At 46.9% G+C, this 6,000-nt stretch overlaps 1 pseudogene; it reads right to left on the bottom strand.

The window, feature by feature from the left end:
- Positions 1-2,787: 2,787 nt before the first annotated feature.
- The window catches only part of LOC115915931, a 43,868-nt pseudogene continuing 40,655 nt past the window's right edge, over positions 2,788-6,000 (bottom strand).

Below are 6,000 nucleotides of genomic sequence, written 5' to 3'. Positions count from 1 at the left end.
GCTACAAGCAGAAAGTTCCTGTCAAAAAGCAACATCCTTAATGCTTTAATTCAAATGCTCCTAAATCAACTTAAGACTTACATAGGTTAATTGTGAACAAAAGATAGATTCAAAGGCCTTCTTCCATACTTTACTTTCCTCAGTTATTATTAGAATTCATCTTTGTAACTGTCCCATGGTCAGTTTCCACCTATCACAATCACAAATACACACGTGTCCTGTATGTACCTGACAGGAAACACAGCTTTGTATTTCACAAGTTGAAGCCCACTGCCCTTGTGTTGAGGGGATGAATGACTGCCCTGACAAAGCACAGCAGCTACAGGGCCCCTCTCAGCTCTGTGTGTGTGTTGCAGGCCTGCCTGATGTGCCCATGCTGCAACACCTGCGAGAAGGACAAAGTGACCTGATTGCATCCTTAGCACAGCTACTGCTGGATCTGATGGCACACTTCCTGACCAGCCAGGGCCAGGCCTGGGCTGGGAGGAGTTTCCCCTAAAATACCCTACAGAAGCCCATATTCATGTCAGTTGGGAAAGTTTCCTAAAGTGATACATTTCTTGCAGATAACTACACGAAGTTATGCAGAGCCAGCATAAGTGTCTTTGTAGTCTATTTTTAGCTAAATACAGATGGGGTTGATGACCCCAGGATTCATCTTGTAAGTCAGCTCTGGCTCAGGCTTGCTGCGCCTCAGCACATCAGACACTGAATTTAGAGAACCTTTTTGATAAATGTTGTCACCCCTTTACTTCTTTTAGCCCAATACTTCTAGTCCTGATAAATTTTAATTCTTCCTGTACATTTTGGCAAACAGACCATCTAAAATTTTCACTGTTTATCAGTGTTTAAATTCTATCCACCAAGAGAAACCCAGTCACTTCCAAAATGAGCTTGAAATAACCTACTATTTTAAAACAAAACCAAAAATTTTTTCTTGCTATGTGAGAAAAGGAGTTTCCACAACTCCTCTGTGAAACCAATGCAGATTGTTTGAAGTACCCATTTCCTGCCAGGAGCAGAGGGACTCCAACCTGGGCAGATTGCACACAAAGCTCATTTCAGTAGAAAGGTGATACAAGAGACACTGGGGATGGACAGAGGGGCTTTGCAGCTCGGCTGGGGCTGTTCAGCTCAGTTTGCTGTTCACAGCTGTAAAGTAAGCTGTTTGCTACTTGCTGCTGTAGCAAAGCTGTTTGAAGATGCAGACAGTTTGTTCATGAGCCAGGTCCTGGTTGAAGAAGCATTTGTATCCCAAAATCCACCAGCAGCATTACCACACCATTCTTTAACCAACTTTCTGCCAGAACCTGTAATCCCAGGAGCAACTTCCAGGGAAAGGGGAGTGGGTTCTACTCTCATTCCTTCTGACAGCTCTTACACCATGGCAGGAACTCCCAGCAGCCCAGATTCCCCTTGGAAAGGCAGGATGCCGTGTTCCTTCTCACTTTTCAGGATTCCTCATCATTTACAAGGCTTTACTCATACATTCTGAATGTTTTCAGCAAGATAATGAATAGTGTAAAGAGCCTGTGATGAACTCCTTTCACTTTGTATCTGGTATTTCCTGCAGGGGAGGGGATGGAGGAAGGCAGGAGACTCCCTGCTTCAGGGAAGAGACACCCATGAGACAAACCTCTGACAGGTGCACCTTCCATGCAAATTAGGTTTACAGGGAAAACACTACACCCTAGGAAGAAATGTCACAAATCAACAACTTCCCATTTTGATTTTAGGAGCAGACTTCAAATGCAGCCTCCAAGCACAGGGAGCACTGAGACTCTAAGCCACATGACATCCCTGCCAAAATTCCCAGCAGCCATGACAAAATGACTGCAGAAATAATGCAGCATCCTGACCCTCCTGTTGTGTCAGGAATAAGCCACTGGAGACACAGCCAGAGGGACAAAAGTTGCTCTAGCTGAGCATACTTTGAAAGGAGAGAAAGGAAGAAATTAAGTATCTCTACTATTGAAGTTTAAAGCTTGTGAGAAATGTTTCCAAGAACTGGACAAAGAATGAGAGGACAGACAATACCAGAGGCAGGAGAACCAGAAATATAAACGAAACTACAGTTTTAGTAAGAATTTGGGCATAACAAGATTCTTTGTGGTAAAGCTGCAGGAAAGGGACGCTGAAAGTCCTTTTCTGAGAAGGACAATGACAGCAATGCCTCAGCCTAGGGGAAGGTGAGCACAACAACCAGGGTTTGTCAGTGGAATGCTATTTCTAAGGGTCTTCAAGACCTCTCCTTTCTCCTCTTCTGGATATTTAGATGTGTTTATTTGGGGCTAGGGTTTCCTAGTGCACCAGCCCTCAGGGGTTCTTGCCCTGGCTCAGGAAGATACACAGGTACCTAAGGAGTTGCTCCACTGAGTCTACAGATTCATTTTCTTGGTCTCTATTGGGCCTGTTAATTGGGAAACTTCCCTCCCAGGAGCAGTGACATTCCTTGATGGAATTTAATTAGCAGAGCCCTCAAATGAAGCTCTCACAGATCTCTGCTGCAGCTCAGCTTCCATCCCACCAAGGCAGCACTTCAGCGGCAAGTTCCCACCTTGGCAGTGTGAAAGCAAGGGATGGGAAATTCCCTCTCAGGCACAAAGAACACACAAAACCCGAGGGCAAGACCAAAGGGACAGGGCCAAGAAGGGAAGCAAGATCCAGAGCGTGTTTCTTTCGAGACCCTGAAGGCCCCCTCCCGGGAGACACTGCAGCTCAGACAGCAAAAGCTGAGAGGGAGGGAGGGAGGGAGGCTGGCTCGGCAGCAGCGGGGGCTCAGAGGCCTCAGCCGATGTCGATCCTGTGGGAGTTGCTGGCCCCGAAGGCCACACTGCACTCGGGGCACTTGCGGTGCCGGGTGTTATAAGCGCGTCTGCACGCACTCCAAGCAGGAGACGTGGAAGCACTTGGTGAGCACCGCGTCCTTCTTGTGCATGCTGCAGCACGGGCACGTCAGGCAGGCCTGCAACACACACAGACAGACAGACACACACACACAGACAGATACACACAGACAGACAGACAGACAGACAGACAGACAGATACACACACACAGACAGACACACACACAGACAGACAACACAGACAGACTCACACACAGACACACACATAGACACACACAGACACACAGAAACACACACAACAGACACACACAGACACAGACACACAGAAAGACAGACAGACAGACACACAGACAAGACACAGACAGACACACACACACACAGACAGACAGACACACACACACACACACACACAGACATACAGGCACACAGAAAGACAGAGAGACAGATGCACACACACAGACAGACAGACAAACACAGACTCACACACAGACAGACAAAAACACACAGACAGACACACAGACCGAGACACACAGCACACACACACACACACACACACACACACGGACAGACACACAGACACACACACACAGACACACACACACACACACAACACACACACACACACACACACACACACACACAGACACACACACACACACACACACACGGACAGACACACAGACACAGAGCTGTCAGGGGCCCTGCAGCCCAGCTGCTGTGCTCAGAGATGTCTCAACATGAAGGTCCTTCCATTCCTCAGAAGGACAATGTGGTTTCTCCAGTGCCAGAGTACAGACGAGAGATGTCAGATACTGCAAGTGTGCCTGCACACCTTCTGACTAAGGTAAAAAGGGAAGCTGAGGGACACAGACACTCACCTTGTAATCCTTGATTTCCTCCATCGGGATCTCATGACAGTTGGGAACCATGTCAGGCTTCTTTGTGGACTCCAGCCTCCTGTGCAACCTAGAAATATCTTCCTGCACAAAAACAGGAGACCAAGAGAAGGAACAGTACATTCTCTGTCAGCTTCTTCAGGGACCAAAGAGAACATGCCCCTGGCTAAGTCATGCCACCCATAGTTTCACCCCCTATAATCCAAGAGACAACATGATCCTCTGATACTGCAAGCATTGTCAGTTATCAGGGGACAAAACCTGAAAGAGCCAAGACCTGATGAAGCCAAAATCAAAGTGAAACTGGACACCAAGAGCAGTTCAGCTGAAACTCTCTGCAAGCTCAGTGTACAAGAAGGACACCAAAGCAGACAGATCTTGAAGGATTGTGCATAGGATATGTACCTCAGCCCTTTTGAAGTTGAACATCTCTTTCTCTCTAGTTACTCTGTTTTCCACAATCTCTTCCTGAAAATCATGTAGCTTCTTCTGAGCCAGCTCTAGCTGGGCCTTCAGATCATCTGCAAGCTGAGATGCATCCATGGCCTGAGAAAGAAAACCAGGATATAAGGACCAAACATAGAAGAACAGCTCTAGTGGCTTCTAGTCCCTTGTTATTACCTTATTATCAACAAGTTTTAATCATTTAGCTTCAAGATCCCTTTGGGCAGAGCCAAACCTTGGCATGCTGCAAAGCACATCACTTAGAAAAACACTAATGACCATCCAAATCTCTTCTTAAGGTATTTTCAGCCTTCCAGCTTCCACATTTTCTCTGTTAAAGTGTTCAGAGGCAGTTCTACAGCTGAACTAGACAGAACTGCAAGATACCTATTTCTAACAATCTTCTCTCTTCACCAGCTCTCTTCTAACTTTATAACCAAATGCCCTAATACCACAAATTGTTATATTAAGCACAGGTGATTCTGCTGAATTCTCCCCAGCTCCTCCTCACAGTGACATTCCTGCTTTCCTTTTTTGCCTGTTTTAATGTAATTTCTGCATTTCTACTAAACTTTAACAACAAAGGCAGCACAAGACTTAAGTCTTATTTTACTGGTAATATGCCTACTTTACTATCTTAGGAATTTGTTAAAAGTGTTCACACTCCCCACCTATATCTCCTTTTGCTTACTCCATCTTTGCTATAAAAGCTTTGATCCCAGTTCATCTGGCTGCTGTCTCTTTCTTTACCATAGGTTACACAGAAAAATCTATAACCTGCTTCTCCTTATCAAAGCAAAACATCAGTCTCCAGTGCTTTAACCATAATTCTCTCCAGGACTCCTCAGCCTTCTGATACACTCATCCCAAACCAGAAAATACCAGGTTCTGGAATGCCAGTGAGAGCTCAGAGCCTTCCATGCCTCCCCAAGCTCCCCCTCACAGCCCGAGAGGAAAGGAAGGCATCGCTCACCTTGCGTTTGTTCATCTCCAGGGCCTGTGTTCGCAGCCCCAGCTCCTTCTCTCCTGTTCCAATGCTGCTCTGCAGTAAGTGTTCCTTCTCCTCCAGCTTACGTACCACCTGCAGCTGGGCATCCACCTTGGAAAGGGACACAGAGGGAACAGAAGGAATGAATGAATGCATGCTCTGTGCGTCTTCAGAGCTGTCATTCCAGCTGCAGCTAAAACTACCCCGGCTTCCCCATCCCCAGGGAGCACACCTTCAGCTTGTCTTTTCTCCCTGAACAGCTGTGCCTGTGTCCAGAGCTGTACCCAGATCTCTCTGGTCAACACTTTAAAAGTTAGCAGTCAAATATTTGCAGCAAAGTCTTAACTTTTGGGCGGTGGCTTAAAGACTTGCTGTAAGGCAGTGAACAGTTCCACTTCTTTTGGCAACCTCTAGCAGTGCCTCACTACCCTCTGAGTGAAGAATTTCTTTCTAACATCTAATATAAGCCTGCCCTCTTTCAGTTTAAAACCACTGCCTCCTATCCTATAATTGTATGCTCATATAAAAAGTTCCTCCCCCTCATTTTCCTAAGCCCCCTTCAGGTACTGGAAGGCCGCAATGAAGTCTCCCCTGAGTCTTCTCTTCTCCAAGCTGAACAGGCCCAGCTCTCTCAGCCTGTTCTTGTAGCACAGGTGCTCATTTCTTCTCATCATCTTTACGGGCTCCTCTGGACTCCCTCCAAGAGGTCCATGTGTCTTTCCTGTGCTGAGGACCCCAGAGGCGGATGCAGCATTGCAGCTGGGCTCTCACAAGGGCAGAGCAGAGGGGCAGAATCCCCTCCCTCAGCCTGCTGCCCACGCTGCTT

Source organism: Camarhynchus parvulus, unplaced genomic scaffold (genome assembly GCF_901933205.1).
Source record: "Camarhynchus parvulus unplaced genomic scaffold, STF_HiC, whole genome shotgun sequence".
Taxonomy (NCBI): domain Eukaryota; kingdom Metazoa; phylum Chordata; class Aves; order Passeriformes; family Thraupidae; genus Camarhynchus; species Camarhynchus parvulus.
The sequence above is the reverse complement of the archived record's forward strand: the minus strand, read 5'-3'. Positions and strand labels throughout refer to the sequence as shown.